Source organism: Pseudophryne corroboree, chromosome 12 (genome assembly GCF_028390025.1).
Source record: "Pseudophryne corroboree isolate aPseCor3 chromosome 12, aPseCor3.hap2, whole genome shotgun sequence".
NCBI classification, from domain to species: domain Eukaryota; kingdom Metazoa; phylum Chordata; class Amphibia; order Anura; family Myobatrachidae; genus Pseudophryne; species Pseudophryne corroboree.
This window is the reverse complement of record NC_086455.1, coordinates 22703369-22728834: the sequence shown is the minus strand read 5'-3', so window position 1 is coordinate 22728834 and position 25466 is coordinate 22703369. Positions and strand designations below refer to the sequence as shown.

Below are 25466 nucleotides of genomic sequence, written 5' to 3'. Positions count from 1 at the left end.
ATAGTACACAACCTACTGTATACATCACATTATCCAATTGAATAGTACACTACCTACTGTATATATCATATTATCCAATAGAACAGTACACAACCTACTGTATACATCACATTATCCAATTGAATAGTACACAACCTACTGTATACATCATATTATCCAATTGAATAGTACACTATCTGCAGTATACATCACATTATCCAATTGAATAGTACACAACCTACAGTATACATACATTATCCAATAGAATAGTACACAACCTACTGTATACATCATATTATCCAATTGAATAGTACACTATCTGCAGTATACATCACATTATCCAATTGAATAGTACACAACCTACAGTATACATACATTATCCAATAGAATAGTACACAACCTACTGTATACATCATATTATCCAATAGAATAGTACACAACCTACTGTATACATCATATTATCCAATTGAATAGTACACAACCTACTGTATATATCATATTATCCAATAGAATAGTACACAACCTACTGTATACATCATATTATCCAATTGAATAGTACACTACCTACAGTATACAACCCATTATCCAACTGAATAGTACACAACCTACAGTATACATACATTATCCAATAGAATAGTACACAACCTACTGTATACATCATATTATCAAATTGAATAGTACATTACCTACAGTATACATTACATTATCCAACTGAATAGTTCACAACCTACTGTATACATATTATCCAATAGAACAGTACACAACCTACTGTATACACCATATTATCCAATTGAATAGTACACAACCTACAGTATACATCAGATTATCCAATTGAATAGTACACAACCTACTGTATACATCATATTATCCAATAGAATAGTACACAACCTACTGTACACATCATATTATCCAATAGAATAGTACACAACCTACTGTATACATCATATTATCCAATAGAATAGTACACAACCTACTGTATACATCATATTATCCAATAGAATAGTACACAACCTACTGTATACATCATATTATCCAATTGAATAGTACACAACCTACTGTATACATCATATTATCCAATAGAATAGTACACAACCTACTGTATACATCACATTATCCAATTGAATAGTACACAACCTCCTGTATACATATTATCCAATAGAACAGTACACAACCTACTGTATACATCATATTATCCAATAAAATAGTACACAACCTACTGTATACATCATATTATCCAATAGAATAGTACACAACCTACTGTATACATCACATTATCCAATTGAATAGTACACAACCTCCTGTATACATATTATCCAATAGAACAGTACACAACCTACTGTATACATCATATTATCCAATAAAATAGTACACAACCTACTGTATACATCATATTATCCAACTGAATAGTACACAACCTACTGTATATATCATATTATCCAATTGAACAGTACACAACCTACTGTATACATCATATTATCCAATTGAATAGTATACTACCTACTGCATACATCATATTATCCAATAGAATAGTACACAACCTACTGTATACATCATATTATCCAATTGAATAGTACACTACCTACTGTATACATCATATTATCCAATTGAATAGTACACTACCTACAGTATACATCACATTAGTAATAAAACATTTTACTTTGATCCATTTGTTCCAGAGAGCAATAATCCTTTTTTTTCCAGTTATCTAAAGTTATATTGGCCCCCTCACTTTATTTCATGGCAGCTGCCCCTCTATGAGGAAAACATCTCCTGCCTAACTCTAAGGGCCTAATTCAAGGTTGATTGCAAAATAACATTTTCCTTTAATGTGTAAAACCATGTTGCGCTGCAGGTGGGGCAGATATAACATGTGCAGAGAGAGTTAGATTTGGGTGGGGTGTGTTCAAACTGAAATCTAAATTGCTGTATAAAAATAAAGCAGCCAGTATTTACCCTTCACAGAAACAAAATAACCCACCCAAATCTAACTCTCTCTGCACATGTTACATCTGCCCCACCTACAGTGCACATGGTTTTGCTCATTAGAGGAAAATGTTATTTTGCAATCAACCTTGAATTAGACCCTTTGTTAACACATTTATTTATTATTTACCATTTTTTAATACTGTTGGGTAAATTTACTACAGGGCACTTTTCACATCCACTGCTGAAACCTGGTGACAGTCTGTCCAAAATTTACAAGTAACAACAACTTATTTTGACTATACCATACGCCATCCTAGAGTGGATTGTGGACAGGTCATGTATACCACTACATCTGCAAGTCAAATCGAAAGATAAAATAAAAAAATGGCTCTGCACATATGAACTCATTTTAAAATTGTATCCTTCAGGATTGAAGTGGTGAAGCTTTGATTAATCATTACACTCCTGTTCAATGTGTATATGTTAATGTGTGTATATGTGTGTTAAGTAATGTGTGTGTGTGTGTGTGTGTGTGTGTGTGTGTGTGTGTGTGTGTGTATTGAAGAACTATTTGCCATTTCATATATACAGCAAGCACAAAACAGTGTCAGCCGTCTCTAATGTGGGATACACAATAACTGTATCCCTGAAGTACGGATCTCAGCGGTCATGTGACTGATGCCAGAATTCTGACACCACTCAGAATCCCAGTGCCGGATCACCGAACGCTGACATTCCAAAGGTAAGAATTGGGGCTACTGTTAAGGTTAGGACATGTGGGGGGAAGGGGTAGGGTTAAGCACTAGAGGGGGTTGGTTAGCCATACCTGCCCCCCTTAGTCTTAGCCGCCACCCCAACTATCGGAGCCCAAGCCACAACCCCCACTATCTTAGCCTGGGTCGCCGCCCCAGACAGTTTAGAATTAGGGTAAGGGACAGGAGAGGGGTAAAATAATTACCCCATACCCTGTCGGCATTCTGATTGTCGGGATACTGGTGTGAGTCATGTGACCGTCGACTTCCGACCACCGGGACCCTGTATCACACCCCTGACAGCCACAGCCAATGACTGACCAAATTTGGTTAGCATGCACTGTGCTACACACCAATCGGCCGCATGATAGGTGTGTGATGGTAGTAATAAAATGTGTGTGGCGTGTGGTATTAATGGGATGTGTGGGTGCTATTCAGTGGCGTAACTACTGCCCCCGCAGTCCTCGCGGTGGCTTGGGGGCGAGGGGCTGCGGGGGCGCCACTGATTACAGCAGACTGACATGCGGACGAACGTCCGCATGTCAGTCTGCTTTATTGGAGGGACACGGCGGGCGCAGCGTGTGCCTATCCTGTGTCCCTCCTGAGCCCTGCATCATCTCCGGCGGCCCGCGGGTCTAATAGGGGGAAGTGCCGTCCGTGAGCCAATTAGAGCTCACGGACGGCACTTCCCCCTATCAGACCCGCGGCCGCCGGAGATGATGCAGGACTCAGGAGGGACACAGGAGAGGCACACGCTGCGCCCGCCGTGTCCCTCCAAGTTCTCCAACAAGCGGCGGCTGCACTGCGGCATATCTGTCACGGGGGGGGAGAGAGGAGAGGGTGTCTGGCACCGGGGAATATATGGCCATTGGGGGGGGGATGTCAGGCACTAGGGGGGATATCCGGCACTGGGGCATATATGACACTGTGGGGGGGGGGGGCGGGGGATATCTGGCACTAGGGCATATCTGGCACTGGGGAAGGGGGGGGGGGGATATCTGGCACTGGGGCATATATGGCACTGGGGGGGGGGGGGATATCTGGCACTAGGGCATATCGCACTGGGGGGGGGGGGATGTCTGGCACTGGGGGGGATATCTGGCACTGGGGCATATATGGCACTGGGGGGGGGGATATCTGGCACGGGGTGGATATGTGGCACTGGGGGGGGGGGGGATATCTGGCACTGGGAGGGAATATCTGGCCCTGGGGCTTATATGGCACTGGGGGAGAATATCTGGCACTGGGGGGGAATATCTGTCACTGGGGATATATGGCACTCGGGGGGAATATATGGCACTGGCGGCATATCTGGCACTGGGGGAATATCTGGCACTGGGGGCATATGTGGCACTGGGGGGGAATATATGGCACTGGCGGCATATCTGGCATGGGGGGAATATCTGGCACTGGGGGCATATGTGGCACTGGGGGGGAATATCTGGCACTGGGGGCATATCTGGCACTGGGGGGGTATATGTGTACCTGGCACATGGGGGGGGGGGCTATATTTGGCACCGGGGGCATGTGAGTACCTGGCACCGTGGGGAAATATCTGGCACTGGGGACATATGTGGCACTGGGAGCACAGCCCTAGCAACAAGGACTACCTCCTAGCAACGAGCATGACACCCAGTGCATGAAACACCTGACAACGAGCATGACACCCAGTGCATGAAACACCTGGCAACGAGCATGACACCCAGTGCATGAAACCCCTGACAACGAGAAGGTAATTGAAAAGTAATTAGAAGCCTTACTGTAGGACTTAATGTGTAATGGGCATTACGGTGTGTGGCATAATGTATCACGGACATTGTGGTGTGTGTCATAATGTGTCACAGGCATTACGGTGTATGGTATACTATATCGCGGGCATTGTGATATGTGGTATAATGTCTCAGGGTCATTGCAGTGTGTGGCATAATGTATCACGGACATTGCGGTGTGTGTCATAATGTGTCAGGCATTACGGTGTGTGGTATACTATATCACGGGCATTGTGGTATGTGGTATAATGTCTCAGGGTCATTGCAGTGTGGCATAATACATAACGGGCATTGCGGTGTGTGGCATAGGGTATAACGGGCAGGGCATTGCGGTATGTGTCACAGGCATTACGGTGTATGGTATACTATATCACGGGCATTGTGGTATAATGTCTCAAGGTCATTGCGGTGTGTGTCATAATGTGTCACAGGCATTGTATGTGCTATAATGTATCAGGGGCATTGCAGTGTGTAGCATAATGTATAACGGGCATTGCGATTCCTGTCATAATGTGTCGGGGGCATTACGGTGTGTGGCATAATGTGTCGGGGGCATTACAGTGTGTGCATATTGTGTCATGTGCATTGTTGTGTGCGGCATAATGTCTAAGGGCCATTGCAGTATGTGGCATAATGTATACTGGGCATTACTATAAGGAGGAAAAATGACAAATAATGTAAGGGGCATGAATCAGGATTATTTTTCTTTCCTGTGGTGGCTAACGTCTGGGCGTGCAGGTTGCAAAACTGGGGTATAAGGTAGTCTTTTCCTGCAATACCACGCCCCTTTACGAGAAACCACGCCCATTCCAACAAAACCACGCCCCTTTTTTTGCAGCGCGCGCCTTCGGCGCGCGCATATTTGTCCCTTTCTTGCTCCCAGTTATGCAGCGGGGGGGGGGGGGGGGGGGGGGGCGCCAAAAATTTTTTGGCTTGGGGGAGAAAAATTTCTAGTTACGCCACTGGTGCTATTAGTATAATGGTGAGGACTATTAAGGTTATATGGTAGGCAGAGGCGTCACTCACCTCATTTGCAGCCGCGGAAGGGGCATGGCTTCACGGGAGGGGGCGTAGCTAAGCGTGTGATCCTGGGGAGGGGCGTGGCTTCGCGGGGCGGGGCTAAGCGACACAACCCGCATTTCCGTCACTCCGGTGGTCCGGGCTGCTCCCGGAGATCAGCATGTCTCTGTTGCCTGCTCCTACACGGTGACAGTGCAGCACCTGGCTCCTGTCAATGAGCAGGAGCTGGCACTTTGGTGTCACCCCTCGGCGGGTGACACCTGGGTGCGGGCCGCACCCCCCGCACCCACCTTGTGACGCCAGTGATGGTAGGAGTATTAATATAATGTGTAATTAATGGGGATAATAAAAAAATACTAGTTAGGAAAAGAGTTCAATTTGGAACTCAAGTTAGGCTGATTTAGTATTGGGGCACACAGGAGGGAGGAAGGCCTACAGTGTGTATCTTTCCAGAAGAAAGACCCGTCCCCTTCACAGATCCCACCCATGTAAGGCTGTTCCCAGAATTTTCCAGGCTGGTTTTCCATCCCAATTTACCCCTTGGTGGGATCCTAGGCAGTAGGGCCCACCTGGGGGGGGGGGGGGGGTAAATTGGACTGGTGACCCAGTCCAACCAGGTGCTTGTCCAAGCAATAAACAGATTAATCTCATTCAATTTCTCCACCCACACTCAGTATGTGTATATCCACAAATAGATGCTCTCATTGTGAAGAAATCCTCCCATATAATCATTTTTTATATTTAAGGCAATTGGAAAACAAATACTACACAAACACAAGATTGCATTAGACCTTTATAGAGTACTGAAGTAAATATGGAAGACTGCACCAAACATACAGAGACTGGCGTTGCGTAAATTAGGTACAATATCCTTGGTTTTTATCTTCTGCAGATGTCTTCTGGTCTCAGAGTGTAATAAAGCGGATCAGCTTACACATATGTGACATATGATCTTTGGCTCTGTGGGATTTCTGAGTCTGGAATTGGGCTTAGCCGTATATGCAAACAAAAAGCAAAATCTATTCTAATTTAAAACAGGAAGCAAATAAAAAAATAAGCAGGCCAAGTGTATTTATTTGCATGTCCATATCCAGAACATCTGCCTGTTGTTAAATCATTCTTGTCAGTGATGAGTTTGTCATTGTGGCCCAGATTTATCAAGCTTTGGAGAGTGATAAATAGCACGGTGATAAAAGACCAACCAATCAGCTCCCAACTGTCATGTTACGGGCTGTGTTTGAAAAATGACTGTTATGAGCAGATTGGTTGGTGCTTTATCACCATGCTATTTATCTCTCTCCAAGGTTTAATAAATCTGGGCCTGTGTGACTGAATGTTGTAAATTTGTTACAGGAACCATGAGAAGAAAGAAGATACAGCTAGTCCCCAGCTGATTACTTTTGCTTCCTTTAACTAGGCCACACATTAAATGACAAATAGGACCATTGTGCTTCAAGAACAAATCACTGTGGCTAACATCCACATCCTTGTAGTCCTGCACCCAGAGACGTACGCATGTATTCAAGGCAAACACTGTGTGAGATGGAGCCACAATGACACAATTTGTGGCACCACGTCCCCAGCTAATAATGGTCTTTGATATAACATTAAAATAGAGTGAAACAAAAATGTTTATGGTTTAGGTTTAATCTCTATTTACCCAATTATACAGGGAAAAAACTGTTATAGTGTTGTGTATATTTGCTTATTATTCACTGTAATCCCAATAGAAATCTTTATAGGACAGAATGTCAGCTAGTGGCTAAAAAGTTGTGTAGACCAGAGGTTCCCAAACGTGGTCCTCAAGGCACCCCAACAGTCCAGGTTTTAGGTATATCCATGGCTCAGATCAGATGATTAAATCGAATTGACTTAGGTGCTAATTAAGTCACCTGTGTCCAAGCATGGATACATTTAAAACCTGGACCGTTGGGGTGCCTTGAGAACTGTGTTTGGGTACCTCTGGTGTAGACTGACACAGTATTCATAGACTGAGGAGTATGAATAAGAAGGTAATCTTACATGTAGATATACAGTATACTGTATACCCATATTTCATGTGATATATCAACTTAATATTGCTAGTAATATAAAATTGCGGCCTTAAGGTTACAGATTACCCATAGCTCTAACCTTTGATCCCTTCTGAATGTTGCTATGGGACCCAGTCATTTAAAATTTTAGTATTGCTTAGGGCAAACAAGAAAAACCTGACGATAGACAAGACAAAGATTCGATATCTTATGCGCCCAACATTTGATAGGATAAAACAGATACTCAATCTTATGAAAGTTCTCGTGTAACAAGTCCAAAACGGTACTCCTTCCTCCCTCCTTTTAGGTTAGAAGACCCAAAACTTTTTCCTCCTCCAAACGAACACCGTAGATGGTAGCAGGGAAAAGCAAAAAACAAACAGAAAAAGTCCAATGTGTAGTACAGTCTTTTCCACAATTCAGAAAATATAAAGGTGAATCAATTCAGGAAGACCAGGATCTTTAAACGTGGATTCCCACTCCGTGTATGGTCAAAATTAGGGGACCACCCAAATCAACGTGATGATGTGTATTTATGCTCACTTTGTATGCTTACATAAAACACGTATTCTCATGCACATAAAGGTATCTTTTTCCTTGTTATTTACTTCTCACAATTAGTTCACATATATTACCCAAATGGTCAGAAAGATTTTCAGCTTACACGTAGCTTACTTGTAACAAGTAGATGTAATCATATAACGGTTTCTTTGATCGTTCTCACACAGAAGGGATGACGTTTTCATAAACTCCCGTCCATGGATGTTAAAACGAACCACCTCGGAGGTACGAGTTAGTGAAACCATCAGTGCTGCTGCTGCGTGTTCTGTTGGCGAGTCCTGACTCCTGAGTAATACCGCAGCCTCTCCCCTCAGCAGGTTGGGGACAGGAATCAGCATCTTCAGCACAGTGCGGCGGTGTGTGATGTATTAGGGCTGTGTGTGCGCCTCGCGTACAGGGTGTCACTGAGCAAAGTTCATTTGGACTCCCGGAGAGAGAGAGAGGAACCTGAACACCTACACCGATCCGCCTGGCCGCCAGTTTCTGTATGGATGCCTAATAATCAAAAAATATCTAAATTAGACCAAGAAGGGGGAGATATAAATTATGAAGAGGTGGTTCGTTTTAACATCCATGGACGGGAGTTTATGAAAACGCCATCCCTTCTGTGTGAGAACAATCAAAGAAACCGTTATATGATTACATCTACTTGTTACAAGTAAGCTACGTGTAAGCTGAAAATCTTTCTGACCATTTGGGTAATATATGGGAACTAATTGTGAGAAGTAAATAACAAGGAAAAAGATACCTTTATGTGCATGAGAATACGTGTTTTATGTAAGCATACAAAGTGAGCATAAATACACATCATCACGTTGATTTGGGTGGTCCCCTAATTTAGACCATACACGGAGTGGGAATCCACGTTTAAAGATCCTGGTCTTCCCGAATTGATTCACCTTTATATTTTCCGAATTGTGGAAAAGACTGTACTACACATTGGACTTTTTCTGTTTGTTTTTTGCTTTCCCCTGCTACCATCTACGGTGTTCGTTTGGAGGAGGAAAAAGTTTTGGGTCTTCTAACCTAAAAGGAGGGAGGAAGGAGAACCGTTTTGGACTTGTTACACGAGAACTTTCATAAGATTGAGTATCTGTTTTATCCTATCAAATGTTGGGCGCATAAGATATCGAATCTTTGTCTTGTCTATTGTTGCCTTTTCCAGTTTTGGTAACACTGGTAGATATCCATTTGCTGCCTACATTATCCAGCGCAGGAGTCCACTCATCTGTTTTACTCTAAGAAAAACCTGACGGTCTGGTACATTGGTAGCCTTCAAACATGTCAATGTATTTACAATGTGACTTACGTCAGTTGCTAATAAGGAGCAGTAGTCCCATGGGGTGACTGATTTCTATTCTGTTTGTTCGCAAAAGATTTTAATGTGCATGTATATGTATAAATCTCTTGCACCAAATATATGGCAATTGCAAGTGTGCACTTGTAATGATAATGATGACTGCTATAATTCCCAGCACATGGGTAAATGAAGTATGGTTGATCCATACAAGTCTGCACATGGGCACATTTTTCCTCGTATACACAATGCAGGTGTAAATAAGGCTGACTTGTGTTTAATCCTGCATCAGCCCCAAGTTCTTTACTGTTGACTTTGGCCTTTACTAACTTTCTTTGTTTTACATTTATATCTTAATTTATTACCTCTTAATATAGAAAGTCTATTACAAATGATATCTGGATCTATCCCAATGTTACAAATAAAATAACACAATTGGGTAAATGTAAGAAAGGGAGAATTATAAAAAAAGTGTGAGTTTAGCACTAAACTCACACTCTTTTAGGACTCACACATGTAATAGGATGCGAGAACATGAAAACGCTCATGTTTCTGCCATTATCACAACTCGCAATGGTCAAATCCAAATGTTTTACCATTTTCAACATACAACTCATCCAATGCCTAAGATTGTGGGCTGTACACTCGTACCCAAAACCTTACCAAAACTCGCCAACAAAATAGACCAGGTTCAGATAGGTGAGTTTAATCCCACAATAACTGTAAATCAACATCTGAGGCATATTAACAGAGGAGAACACCTTGATCACCAATTAGACCCCTCTACAAACCAGACCTTCATCCATTGCACCTGTGTGGGAGTAGCAGTGGCGTTTTTTCAGTCTTCTTATGAGCTGTATTTGAGTGGTGTTATAACTTTGGAGTAGCTGTGCAGGAGGAGGGTGCAGGACCATCACCAGATCCAGGTCCCTATTAGGCTATGTGCCAGATGTACCTACAGAGCGAGGATGGACCTGGACCAACTCCCAGATCAAGAGGTGGTTCAGCTTTTTAGGTTGAACTGCACGAGCCTCCTGAACGTATATGAGTAGGTGAGAGATGTTTTGGAACCTTTGGTTGGCAGCAACTATGCATTGCCTGGGCTGCATAAATTAATGTGTTCCCTGAACTTTTTTGCCACAGGTTCATTTCAGTCTGAGCTCTAAGGTGTTGGGGATTGCACAAACCACTTTCTTAAGGTATTTAACTCAAGTGTTATATTCCATGAAGAAATTGTGGCATACATATATCTAAGTTCCCAGTTATGAGTTTGAATGGCAGGACCTGAAAGTAGCCTTTTATAGGCTCTCAGCATTCCCTAATGTGGTGGGAGCCATAGATTGCACATTGAGATCAGAGCACCGCAGAGCACCCCACTTGAGTAGTCATGTCTATGATAATAGGCATAACTTCAAATCCCTCAATGTGCAGGTGGTCTTTGATGCTCACGTCCGTATACTCAGTGTGGTTGCAGGTTATCCAGAGTTTTATCATGATGCCTATATGCTGCGCCAGTCAACTCTGTGGGAGAGGTTTGAAGGAGGATACATGCCGGAGGCTGGTTACTTAGTATGTTGCACTTATTGTATGCAAAAACATTTTTTTCTGCTGTAGCAGGTGTGTGTTAGTTTCTGACTGCAGAGGTACAAACAAGCATGTGCTTATTGTTTTCCACACGGTGTATGTAAAAATACTTCACAGAAAGGGTAGTGGACAAGTGGAATAGCCTTCCACAAATAGAACCTAATTAGTGATGTCGTGCAGCTGCCTTGCTGCACGACTCAGAGCTAGACAGGTGTTACTTGATTTACATGGCAACGGGGAACGCGGTCTGCCTGTGGCGTCCCCGTTGCCATGGACCCGGCAGCTCGGCGCACATGGCATCCTAGCGTTGCCAGGGCCCCACGGCTCAGCGCGCACGGCATCCTGGCGTTGCTAGGCGCCCGGCAGCTCAGCTCGCACAGTGTCCTGGCGTTGCTAGGCGCCATGCGGGGGAACAGGAAGGCGCGGCAGGCGTGACTGTTACTCGACGAGAGCCGCCGCGCCTAACAGTACCCCCCCCCTTCCTTGAGGAGGGGTTAATGAACCCCTAGATCCGGGTTTCTGAGGAAATTCCTGAAAGAACAATCTCTTAAGTCTAGGGGCATGTAAATCCTTGTCCAGGACCCAAGACCTTTCCTCCGGGCCATACCCTTTCCAATGAACCAAAAAATAGAGCCGACCACGAGAAAACTTAGAATCTAAGACTTTCTCCACAAGGAACTCTTGTTGACCCTTAACATCCACCGGAGGTCTACCCTGTAAAGTGTTCTGAGCGAATCTCTTGGAAAAAATATATGGCTTCAAAAGAGAACAGTGGAAAGAGTTGCCGATTTTAAGTGATTTAGGCAACCGTAGCCGAAAAGCCACTGGATTGACTTTCTTGAAAATAAGAAATGGTCCAATAAATCTGGGTCCCAATCTAGCCGAGGGTTGTTGGAGCTTGATGTTGCGGGTTGACAACCACACCTTATCCCCCACCTTAAATGTGCACGGGCGTCGGGACCTATCAGAAAAAACGTTCTCTTGGAAAGCAGCCTTCTTAAGGGCAAGGTGTACCTTTCTCCAAATAACGGGAAGTTATGGTCAACGAAGAAGCTGGACAATGAGGAGTAAAGGAATTGGCTCTAGGATGAAAGCCCAGGACCGAAAAGAATGGAGACTCCATGGTGAAAGAATGGCAAGAGTTATTATAGGCAAACTCGGCCAGAGGAAGAAAATCTGACCAATCGTTCTGAAGTTTGGCAGAATAAAGACGTAAATATTGTTTTAGTGACTGATTCACACGTTCAGTCTGCCCGTTAGACTGTGGGTGGTATCCAGATGTTAAAGAGAGTTTCATGTTTAATGAGGCAGAAAATTTTTTCAAAAAACGGGCAATGAATTGTGGTCCCCGGTCTGAGACTATATCCACGGGTAAACCATGAAGCCTGAAGACATGGCTGAGAAACAGAACTGCCAAAACTTGAGCGGAGGGTAATCGGGGAAGAGCAATGAAGTGGGCCATTTTGCTAAAACGGTCCACCACTACCCAAATTACCCAGAATCCGGATGAAAGAGGAAGATCCACCACGAAATCCATGGAAATGTGTGACCATGGCCTGAATGGAATTGCAAGAGGTATGAGTTGCCCGAGCGGCAGAGATCGGGATATCTTGTGCTGAGCACAAACCTGACAGGAAATGACAAATTCCCTTACATCCTTGGAAAGATTAGGCCACCACACCGAGCGAAAGATTAACCCCAAGGTTTTAACAATACCCTGACCAGAAACCTTACTATCATGAAACTCAGCAAGGATAGTGCCTCTCAAGAACTCAGGGACGAAGAGACAATCAACAGGAGTATCACTGGGAGCCTGCTGCTGAAGCTGGACTAGCTGTGTGAATTAATCCTGTGTGAATCCGGACCGGATGATGGATGATGAGACAATGGGGGTTGCGGAAGAGTGGTTATTGTGAGCAGGAAGAAAACAACCAGGCAGGGCATCGGCTTTGGTATTCTTAGAACCGGGCCTGAAGGTGATGATGAACTTGAATAGAGTAAAAAACAGCGCCCAACGTGCCTGCCGAGCATTTAGCCGCTTTGCTGATTCAATATACTGTAGATTCTTGTGGTCAGTGAACACAGTAATAGTATGCTTCGCTCCTTCAAGCCAATGCCTCCACTCCTCGAAAGCCCATTTAACTGCCAGCAACTCTCGCTTACCAACATCATAGTTGGATTCTGCGGAGGAGAATTTCCTGGACATGAAGGCACATGGGTGTATCTCCAAAGACTCTGGGTCTTCCTGAGATAGGATGGCCCCCACTCCAACCTCTGAGGCGTCCACCTCGACAATAAAGGGAAGATCTGGGTTAGGGTGTCTGAGTACTGGAGCTGAGACAAAGGCCTGTTTTAGGGCCTGGAAGGCAGACTTGGCTTGAGGCGACCAATTGGAAGGATCAGCTCCTTTCCTTGTCAACGCCACAATGGGAGAAACTAAATCTGAAAAGGCATGAATAAAACGCCTATAATAATTTGCAAAACCTAAGAATCGCTGGATAGCCTTTAAGTTAGTGGGTTGCGTCCAGCTTAGGATTGCCTGGAGTTTCTTTGTTTCCATGTAAAACCCCTTTGGAGAAATAATATACCCTAAAAAGGACACCTCCGTGATGTGGAAATCACATTTCTCCAATTTGGCGTACAACTGATTCTCCCGTAACCTCTGAAGTACTAGTCGCACATGGACCACATGCTGTTCGGAAGACTCAGAATAAATAAAAATGTCATCTAAATAAACGACCGCGAACTTCCCTAGAAAGTCGTGGAGGACATCGTTAATAAGATCCTGAAACACCGCAGGAGCATTAGACAGACCGAATGGCATTACAAGATAATCGTAATGTCCAGATTGTGTACTGAAAGCCGTCTTCCACTCATCCCCAGATCTTATTCAGATGAGGTTGTAGGCCCCTCTAAGATCAATTTTGGAAAAAATAACCGCAGTACGGAGCTGATCAAACAGTACCGAAATCAACGGCAAGGGGTAGGTATTTTTAATAGAGATTTTATTCAAGGCCCGATAATCAATACATGGTCTAAGGGATCCGTCTTTTTTCTCAACAAAAAAAACCTCTGCACTTAACGGAGATTTCGAGGGCCTAATAAACCCTTTCTTCAGGCTCTCCTGTACATAATCATTCATAGCCTTAGTATTGCGGCCAAGATAATGCATATAGTCTCCCTTTTGGCAGAGTGGCACCGGGGACTAAGTCAATGGCGCAGTCATATGATCGATGAGGAGGCAGAATATCCGCATTACCCTTAGAGAAAACTTCAGAAAAATCCTGATATTCCGAAGGTATAAATTCCGGAGTGACAGCCGCGACCCGGACTGGACGAGAAATACATTCTTTAACACAAAAGGAACCCCAGTGGGAAATTTCCCCAGACCGCCAATCTATGGTGGGATTATGAAAGGCAAGCCAGGGGTGACCTAAAACAACAGGCACAGCCGGACAATGGGTAAAATAAAACTCGATTTTCTCTGAATGTAAGGCCCCCACTGTCAGTTGTACTGGAGGGGTGCGATGAGTAATTACCCCATTAGAGAGTGGACCACCATCTAACCCATGCATGGTGATAGGTCTATCAAAATGAAACTGTGGAATTCCCAAAGCCTGAGCCCAGGCAAGATCCATAAAATTCCCAGCAGCTCCGCTGTCAATGAAGGCTGACAACAAGCCTAACGATTTAAAGAAGGCATCTACTGTTTGTAAGGCTGCATCATCAGATTTTAAGCCAAAAGCCCAGGTTTGGGGATCGCCTTGAAGCAAAGACATCACAATGCCCATCCCCTGAGACTCAGTACCTGAAGACCGGGGCCTTAACCGAAAATACAGTTTGCAGGCTTCTTTAAAATTAAAGAAATATTTTCGGTTACCCGAAAAGCGATCGGGAAGGTGCCTTTTTGGTTCAGGAGTCACACCCGGGGAAGCCCGCAGGAGATCTTCCTGCGACCTTACCTGAAGGGTAAGATCCTGCACCATCTGAGTGAGTTCCTGGATCTGATTGGCCAAAAGCTGGTTGGGATTCATGAGGATAGAATTCCAACACCTCCCTAGTTGGAATATTGGATTAGTTTTGCTTATGTTAAATTTTGTTTGTTTTCTTTTTTTTTGGCCGGTGATAATGTTACGTTCCTTGTGCTCTGAATGAACGATATAGAGTGGTAAGTTCCGAGCACAAGAACGTGACGCTGAATTATTGACAAGATATAATAATAACCCCTAGCAACCTAACTCCGTTGTTTCACCCACATGGTCCGTCTACGCCTGTGAGACTATGTGTTCTTGGGCCCACGGCAGCCGTGTTTGAAGGGCGGATTAGGTCTGTCCAACTCCGATGCCCCCCGGTCTTAGTATGAGACAAGGAATAAACGGAGATGGGATGATAACAAGGGGACCTCTAACTAAACACAAAACTGAGCTAAGGGCTACTTAAGAACTACAACTAATAGTATGTGCAGCACGGCCGCCAAAGGAAAAGGAGACCAAGGTACGCTATCCAAACCCTACATGGCACCTCCGTATACCAGGTAGGACAGCTATGGCGGAACACCTCCGCAAAACACCAAAAAGAACCAGCATAAACGGAATTCCACGGCCAAGGCCGCCAGGCGCGGCTGATGGCCGCTACTCACAACACCGGGAACCACCGTAAGCGAACTGGAATCTTCGGATCTCTAACGCAGGTAAACACCCGACAAGAAAGCGGGGAGAAGTACGAGGATTGGCTTCCGACACCAGGAGTCAGGACCACCGGAACCAGATGACTGGACTACAGGACACCGGACAGGGAATTTTCTCCAGAGCAGGAACAGCTCACAGGAAGCTGTCACCGGCGTCTGTGTAATGCACTGAGACAGAATATAACAGAGAGCCCTCCAATAGCTGCAAAGAACCTAATTAATGATGTCGTGCAGCTGCCTTGCTAGGCGCCGTGCGGGGGAACAGGGAGGCACGGCGGCCGTGACTGTTACTCGGCGAGAGCAGCCGCGCCTGACACCCACTCCGGGGTGAGATTCCTGCCTCCCCAGTATTTCCTCTCCCATTGCGGTGGGTGGACTCCTTCAAATATCTGGGCATTTGGGTGTCTAACGATCCTCAGAATTTCTCCTCCCTTAATATTACACCTCAAATAATGTATCTTCGCGGTAAAGTGAAGACCTGGGGGAAGCTACCATTGACGGTTACAGGGAGAGTTAATATGGTAAAAATGGTCTTCCAGCCTAAACTTTTATATATTTTACAGCAGTCTCCTGTTTATATCCCGATGAAGATTTTCAAACAAATGGATGGTTTGCTTTCCTCTCTAATATGGGCTAGTAAGCGGGCCCGTCTGAAATTGGATACCCTGACCAGGACACGGGAATCGGGGGGTTTAGCTCTTCCCAACTTCCGTTTTTATTACTATGCGGCGCAGCTGGCACATGTCTGGGAATGGGTGAAAGATCTTGATGCCTTGGCTTTGCATTCGCTAATGCTGCTTCATGATTATCCCGGTGGTTCCCCACTACAGCTACTCCTCTGCGGCAGCGTCAAAATGTCCACACTGCCACTTATAAAACAATCCATTTTGTTTTGGAAATTGGTGCATTCTGTGATGCAGGGTCACGGTGTCGATCCTGATACCCCACTGGACAATAGTTATGGTCTGCCAGAGCTGTGTCAGCTTCAAGTCCGGGAGGTGTGGGGAAGATGGGGAGTGTACTCTTTGGGCCACTAATATTGTGATGGGACGCTTAAATAATTTCAGCAACTTCAACTAGAACATAATATCCCCTCAGGGTTTTTCTTTCGGTTTCTTCAATTGCGACATGCTTTGGCTGCTCAATTTCCCGATGGCCCTCCAACCCTCGCTGACTCTCCGGTCAAATCAATGCTGCAGACGCTGGACTCTGGGCACTTGGTTTCTAGGATATATGGTCGTATACTCCAGATGCACCATACTGACCCTCTAGCTTCTCTTCGGGGTAAGTGGGAGTCGGATGTAGGTTTGTTGGCGGATGATGTATGGAAGAGTGCTTTGGGGTCCCATCGGCTCTCCACTTCCTCCGTTAGATACCAACAAAAACAATTATATGTATTGCATAGAGTGTATATGACCCCAGTGAGGTTGGTGCATATTGGGGGATCTCATAGTTCGTTGTGCCCTAAGTGTGGAAGTCTGGGAGCTGACTTTTGGCATCTGCTTTGGTCATGCCCTATGATCTCGGTGTTCTGGAAAGAAGTTATACGTGTCATAATTGATACAGGTATTCCCTCTCCCATACTTACGCCTGTAACATGTGTATTACTGGCTATAGACAAAGAGGCTTTAGATCCGCCCAGCAGGCGGTATGTTATTAATTTATGTGCTCTGGCAAAGGTCTGCATAGCTAGGTTGTGGTTGGCTGGGGAAGCCCCGGTACCTAAGGCATGGATCTCTTTGGTCAATGAAACCATTGCGCATGAAAAGTTTGTGTTCTTGGCTAGGAAAGCAGAAAAAAATTAATTATGGTTTGGGGTAAGTGGATGGGCTCTAGATATTACAAGGATAAATAAGGCTCAGATGTATATTTATTTTTTCTTTTTGGGGAATTTCAGAGGTGGATAGCCCGTGGCCAGCCATGTTCTGTTGGACTGCAATACTGTTATGCTATTTATGCTATGCATGTGCTTAAATTGGAAGTGGTATATTAGGAATGTCTTGCTCTAGATCACCAGTGCTCTGCAGTTGTATGGTTTTGTCTGAATTTGTATCTGTCTGTGTATTATGTGGCCATTTTTTTCCCCTCTTTTTTCTATTCTGTTTATATGCAGCTGTCTGTATGCTGGTTATTGTGTCTGTCTTTGTTTTTTAGTTGTCGTATAAGCTGTTAAAGCAAAATTATAAAATCCAATAAAAATGTATTGAATTAAAAAAAAAAAAGATAGATGGAGAGGGATCTGCTTTTGTGCGTGGACTGTCTCTCCCTGCACTGTTGGGTATTCCAGAGCAGGGAAAGGAGGGTGGGGGGCGACGCACAATGAGAGTAACTCTGATTAGGTTGACAGTGTTAGCTATTACAGAATTGACCAAAGCTAATAGCAATGGTACAAGTGACAAACATATTGTAACAACAAGATATGTAATAAGTTGATTAAAGATTATACTTATCAGACTGTCAGTGCACTGGGCTGGTCGTGTGCACCAGGACAATGGTCCTCGGTTTCTCACACTCTAGCTGCATTTCTGTAGCAAATTTTCAAATAGAGTTGCTCTCTGAGCCTTTCAATGTTATGAAGCTCATACTTGCACTTGGAGTGTACAATTTCACTTTCAATACTAATTTGTAATCCATTTGAATGTGTCTTTTAAAACTGCAGTCCTGGGCCTATATCCTGTTGGCAGATGCATACTTGTTGGTACTTGTGGAACCAGTAGATTAGTCTACATGTTAAAGGTGATAGAAGATAAACAAAAATCAATGTGATACAGTATCAATCTATCCTGGGTTAAGTACTATACAGTCTTACAATACTGTGATGCTACAATAATACAGTGACAGGCTTGGGCATATGCAAACCTTTTATAGAGCTAAGTAAACAATATGCGCCTAAGCATCATACTCTTTTTGTTAGTCTTTCATATATGCTCCAACATCCAGTCTTTTGAGGTGGCGAATAAACTGCTAGAAGCAGAGGGCATCCAAATTAACGTTGTGGGAATTTGAGTTGCCCAGCCTGTGCAACTGTGTTACAGAGTTAGGGGACCATTGGCCCCTTTGAGTAATTACCATCGGTGGTGACAGTAGCAGGTAGTATCATCTGGGTATACAAATTACTGTGCTCTGGTCATATGTAGCTTGGTTAACAGCCTCCTGTGTAAGTAAAAGTATTTTATATTGAATACGGTAGAATACAGGTAACGGGTTGGGTATGGGTGACCGTCGGTTGGGATACTCCCGATCACCACACCGATGCCGGTATCCTGTTGTTTAGAATGTCAGCAGGACCGCCGGTCACATAACCACATCCCCAGGTAACCAATGGAGTGGAGAAGCAGATGATGAATGTTTAGCGATAAAGATCAGCCTTGCAGCGGCATTCAAAATGGATTGTACTGGTGAAAGTCTGTTTTGGGGAAGACTGTTTTATTCATATAGGCATGGCAGGTCTTCGCTTGATTTGAGGGCCCCATTTCCCTAGGGATTCCAAGTTGAGGCTGATTGGCACTTTGGGAGGGAGCAATCAACTTTGCATGCCCTCCTGCTATATATTAGTCTTGACTGGTAAAGCCTAGTGCTGGTTATATATTTTCAGGGTATCCCACACGCTTATTGTTCATTTTCCAATATTTAAAAAAAACAAACACTGATATCCCTAGGATCTGTAAAGTGTTTTACAAATGTCCCTCAGAGGCATTATATTGTGGTGGACTTGCAATGGGGTTTAATTTAAACCCACCCCTTGGTGAATCTGATGGTTTGTACCCCTCTAATATGGAAAACCGGATGGTGATTGCTGTTGCTTTCAGTTTTGCAGCAGTCTTGAACTTCTATATCAAGGGGATGCAATCCTGCAGGTGTAACACTACAATCTTACAGGTATGTAAAACTTGACGTTTAGTACATTTCCACCACTGTGTTTTCATAAAAGGCAATGCTTAATTCAACTTGTTCCTGACATTTTCTCTCATAACATATATAGAGGGCTGAAGTTGCTGCTTTAACACTTTTTTTCACTTCTGTGAGATTTAAAATTAAAATGAGACATACTGTAGTAGATGCAAATAGAGAAGCACAAGACAGGATGTCAGGAAGCAGTATGGAGTGAATTGTGTTTGAAATGCACTAAGCTCACTTTACATGTCTGTACAACTTCAGGAACCAGCAGAATAGTGACTATATTTCAATTTAGGCAAATAGTACAAGCTTATAGCTAAAGCCATCTACAGAAGCTATAGAGTTTAGTCTTGAACTGTTCAGAATGGTGATTAGATTTCAGCTATGACATCACTGAAACAAATGACTGTGACAATTATACAAATAAAAATGTATCCTGTTGTTACACCATGTCTATACAAGTCAACTGAAGTTCTTAACAAACACAACTTGGAATATGTGGATTTATGTGTCTCATTTTATTATTATTATTATTATTATTATTATTATTATTATTATTATTATTAGAGATGTACGGGTTCAGATTTACTTGGATTTACTCGGATTTAGCCGAATCTCAAAATGGCATCTTATTGCTTCTTAGTTGCCACAAGTTTTGGATAGCCAATAAGAATAATCCGTATAAATCCGAACTTCAGTGGCGCACGCAGGGGGGGTGGGTTTCGAGCACCCAGAAACCCCCCCCCCCCCCCCCCTCCACCAAAAAAAAGATTATTTTTTTCTTTCTGCATAAGTATTATTAATGGCTGTCTAGCGTCCTCTGCAGCCTGCTGTCTTCCTGGTGGCACTTGTAAGTGCTTAATAAAAGTTTATTTTAATTATAGTACATATAAATCCATGTGCATACATATATACACATGTATATGTCAATAGGCAATGACGCAATCAGCGGCACTCAGGGTCTTATGCAAAAATCAAGTGTATTGAAATCACTCCATACATACAGTATAAACACACACACACATATGATATATATCCATGCGTATATATACGTGTACTGTATGTGTATATATATGTATGCATGTTTAATATGCTAAGTATATATGTACATGTGTATATGTATATATATATATAGGTGTATATACGGGGTGTGTGTATATATATATATATATACACACACACACACACACACTAGTTTTAAGGACCCAGCATATACTGGGTCACCTCAGTCCCCACCCCCGTGCTTGGCTCCACCCAGTTCTGGAAACCCCCCCCCATGCAAATCCTGCATTTGCCACTGAACTTGCTTTAATTCTGGCGTTAAGAACCGAGTAAATCCGAACCCGCACATCTCTAATTATTATCTTTTATTTATAAGGAATTAGAAAGTGTGTCAGTATACAGTTTAAACATAGAAGATAACAGAATTACAGAGCATAAGAACAATACACATGTGCTGTAACCCTAACATAATTACAAGCAGAGATGAAATAATATTGTAGTAATATTACACGATATGTGAAAAGAAAGCAGAACAGAGGTGTGTGATCTGTAACTCCATTAGGATTTTGGTAACAAGATATAGTTATAGTGCGCTTAGTAACCTAACATTTGTGATATAAATAGATATATAGGTATATATATATTAGGTATATATATATATATATATATATATATATATACGTAGAAACAAAGTAGGCGGCACTCAGGAGACAGTAATACGGTGAAACCAACGGGTGCTTTACTTCAACGTTTCAGGGTTCGGGACCCCGTCTTCAGGACTCACACGTGTGTCCTGAAGACGGGGTCCCGAACCCCGAAACGTTGAAGTAAAGCACCCGTTGGTTTCACCGTATTACTGTCTCCTGAGTGCCGCCTACTTTGTTTCTACGTGCATGTACAGACTATCCAGTCTGGTTGGAGGGCACCGGAGCATTTTTCACTTTCAGCTTTTTACTCACGAGTGCCGGACCAGTACTCCATATATATATATATATATATATATATATATATATAGGTATAAGTAAGAAAGATGCTTAAACGCACAAGCTAAAAATAAAGATAAAATAGGCATCATTATTACCAGTTATTTATATAGCGCACACATATTCCGCAGCGCTTTACAGAGAATATTTGGCCATTCACATCAGTCCCTGCCCATTGGAGCTTACAATCTATATTCCCTATCACATGTACACACAGACACATTCACAATAGGGTTAATTTTGTTGGAAGCCAATTAACCTACCAGTATATTTTTTGGAATGTGGGAGGAAACAGAGAAACCCACGCAAGCACGGGAAGAATATACAAACTCCACATAGTTAGGGCCATGGTGGGAATCGAACCCATGACCTCAGTGCTGTGAGGCAGTAATGCTAACTACTACACCATCCGTACTGCCCGCTTTAAGCACATAAACGTTCATAGCTCTTTTTGGGAGGGCTTGGGAGCCCAGTGGCAGGGTTGTTGATGGAGTGTATCTAGAGAGCAGTCTCAATGGTAGGACATTGGGTGGACTAACTAACTATCCCTATTCCTACCTTTGGTCCTTTGGCAGTGGTGGTCTCATTTGTCATATTTGAATTTTCCATACTGGCTACCTGTTTTACCGCAAACAATTAGGGAGTGTTTTTCATGTGGAACTTTTTTTATGTGGATTATTTTTGTAGATCCTTTACTTCTGAGCTGTATTCCACTGTGTTTTCTCTCTCTCTCTCTCTCTCTCTCTCTCTCTCTCTCTCTCTCTCTATATATATATATATATATATATATATATATATAATGTAACCAGTGGTGCAAGTAGAAAAAATGTCTTATGGGTGTGGCCAAATGTCACATAGAGCGTGGCCAATGAAAATGGGAGCGTGATACACATATGGGGGAGGGGCAGATACACGTATGACCCCAATAGTGTCAGATACACATTGCCCCACAGTGCCAGATACATATAACCCCACAGTGCCAGATACACATTGCCCCACAGTGCCAGATACACAAATGTCCCCAGAGTGTCAGATACACATTGCCTCACAGTGCCAGATGCACATTGCCCCACAGTGCCAGATACACATTGCCCCACAGTGCCAGATACACAAATGTCCCCAGAGTGCCAGATACACATTGCCCCACAGTGCCAGATACAGAAATGCCCCCAGAGTGCCGTACATTGCCTCACAGTGTCAGATACACATTGCCCCACAGTGCTAGATACACAAATGCCCCCAGTGCCAGATATACATTGCCCCCCGTGAGAGATACAGAAATGCCACTACAGTGCCAGATATGCCCCCAGTGCCAGATATCCCCCAGTGCCAGGTATACATGCCCCCCTGTGCCAGATATCTCCCAGTGCCAGATATATATGCCCCCCTGTGCCAGATATGCCCCCAGTGCCAGGTATATATGCCCCCCTGTGCCAGATATGCCCCCAGTGCCAGATATGCCCCCAGTGCCAGGTATAACATGCCCCCCCCAGTGCCAGATATCCCCCAGTGCCAGGTATACATGCCCCCCTGTGCCAGATATCTCCCAGTGCCAGGTTTACATGCCCCCCTGTGCTAGATATCTCCCAGTGCCAGGTATATATGCCCCCCTGTGCCAGATATGCCCCCAGTGTCAGGTATACATGACCCCGTGTGCCAGATATGCCCCCAGTGCCAGGTATATATACCCCCCTGTGCCAGATATGCCCCCAGTGCCAGATATCCCCCAGTGCCAGGTATAACATGCCCCCCCAGTGCCAGATATCCCCCAGTGCCAGGTATAACATGTTCCCCAGTGCCAGATATCCCCCAGTGCCAGGTATATATGCCCCCCTGTGCCAGATATGCCCCCAGTGCCAGGTATACATGCCCACCCAGTGCCAGGTATAGCATGCCCCCCCCCCCCAGTGCCAGGTCTAACATGCCCCCCCCCCAGTGCCAGGTAAACATGCCCCCCTCCCCTACTCACCGCTGCCGCTGCCGTCGCCGTCCTGTCTGTCATGTGAGGGAAGGAGAGCGCAGCCTGCGCCTCTCGTTCCCCTCAGTCTCCGGCGGGAGTCTCAGTTTAATTCAGCGCCGATCCGTGAGCCAATCAGAGCTCGCGGGTGCGAGCTCTGATTGGCTCACGGATCGGCGCTGAAGTAAACTGAAACACCCACCGGAGACTGAGGGGAACGAGAGGCGCAGGCTGCGCTCTCCTTCCCTCACATGACAGACAGGACGGCGACGGCAGCGGCAGCGGTGAGTAGGGGAGGGGGGCATGTTTACCTGGCACTGGGGGGGCATGTTAGACCTGGCACTGGGGGGGGGCATGTTAGACCTGGCACTGGGGGGCATGTATACCTTCCCTCACATCAGCGGCGGTGCGGCGGGGACGGCGGGTGCGGCGTGGAGCAGGGGAGGGAGGGAAGGAAGAGGAGCGGCGGCCCGTCGGTGTGGGTACGGCGTACCCACGGCTAAATTCTTACGGGTACGCCGTACCCACCCGTACCCCCCACTTGCACCACTGAATGTAACCCAATCCAGTTTGCTTTCCCCAAAACAGTCTGATTTAGCTTAACGGTCTCTTTTACAATGTAAATATGACTTGAATTCTAATTTCATTCCTTCTTTTATAGAAAGCTCCACACATCAGGAAAATTATGAAAAACAACAAACTATCTTTTCACCAGTGCGCATCCATAAATTTTAAACAGAGACCCAAAAAAATCCCCCTGGACTTCATTGCAAAACAATTGCTGGTGTCAGGATCATGACCATATCAATTCCTATGTGAGAATGTCCCAAGGGCAGTTTGTTTCCAAATATTAAAGGGTTTTGGAAATAAAATACCTTATGCCAGTGGTTCCCAAACTTTTGTGAGTCACGGCACCCTGGAGTGTCAGATTTTTTTTCACGGCACCCCTAGGCCACAAGTTTCTTATTGAGAAATTTAGAAAAAAATATTAGATTAAGTAAATTATTTTTATATGTTATCCTTAGGGTCAGTTGTGTGGTGAGGGACAAGATTTGCTTCTGTATGTCCACATATTTTATAATTAGCAGCCACCAGCACTGGTTTTGCCTATTACATTGACAATAAATAGTTTGAATTGGTCCTTGACAACCAACCTGAGGCACCCCTGCAAGTGTCCCGCGGCACCCCAGGGTGCCACGGCACACAGTTTGGGAACCACTGCCTTATGCATTTCTTATAAGCGCATAGTCTAGAAATGTTAAACATGCAATTTTATAACTGTATTTACAGCAATACGCATAACATGTTAAGACACATTATTACCGATATATTTACAGAACATTGCACCTAGCGACGATTCATCCATTTAAAAAAATGGCGAATGAGCCGTGAGTTTATCATGTGGGATGGGTGTTCGGCCACAGGGAGGTATTTATCAAATCTTGGGGGGAGATAAAACTGTGAGAGATAAAGTACTGAACAATTAGCTTCTCATTTACATGTTACGGGCTGTATTTGAAAAATGACAGTTAGTAGCTGATTGGTTGGTAATTTATCTCACAATTTTATCTACTGACAAACTTTGATAAATACCTCCATTGTGATAAAGCATATGTTTTGGGAGTTATTTTAAGCCTTTATTTTAATTCCGAAGAGACTTTAGAGTGTTACAGTAGACATCACTAGCTGGCAGCACTTACAGATTCTGCATCATTTGGCTCTAAGAGTAAATAAAAAGCCAGCTTCTGTTAGATATACAGTGACTGAGATATTTATTTCACCTCAACACACCTAATAAAACCACAAGGATTGTAGAATGACACTGAGTTATATAAATAATTAAATAAAACGGGATGATGGAAGCATATTTATCATAACTTAATTCACCATGTTCTTTGTTTCCCCCACACACATATGTGGGTGCTCTCAAAATGGCCACCCCCACAATTCAGTACTGATTCAGATCACCATAGCAACGTTGGTGCTTCTTGCTGGGGAGTTTACATTATGATTATTACA

At 44.0% G+C, this 25466-nt stretch overlaps 1 long non-coding RNA gene across 1 annotated transcript; it reads left to right on the top strand.

Annotated features, from left to right (window-relative positions):
• Positions 1-4198: 4198 nt before the first annotated feature.
• LOC134980389 (uncharacterized) lies at positions 4199-25466 on the top strand. The gene is made up of 3 exons (XR_010190384.1): positions 4199-4389; positions 19418-19487; positions 24109-25466. It is a non-coding gene; the product is annotated as an uncharacterized LOC134980389 (long non-coding RNA).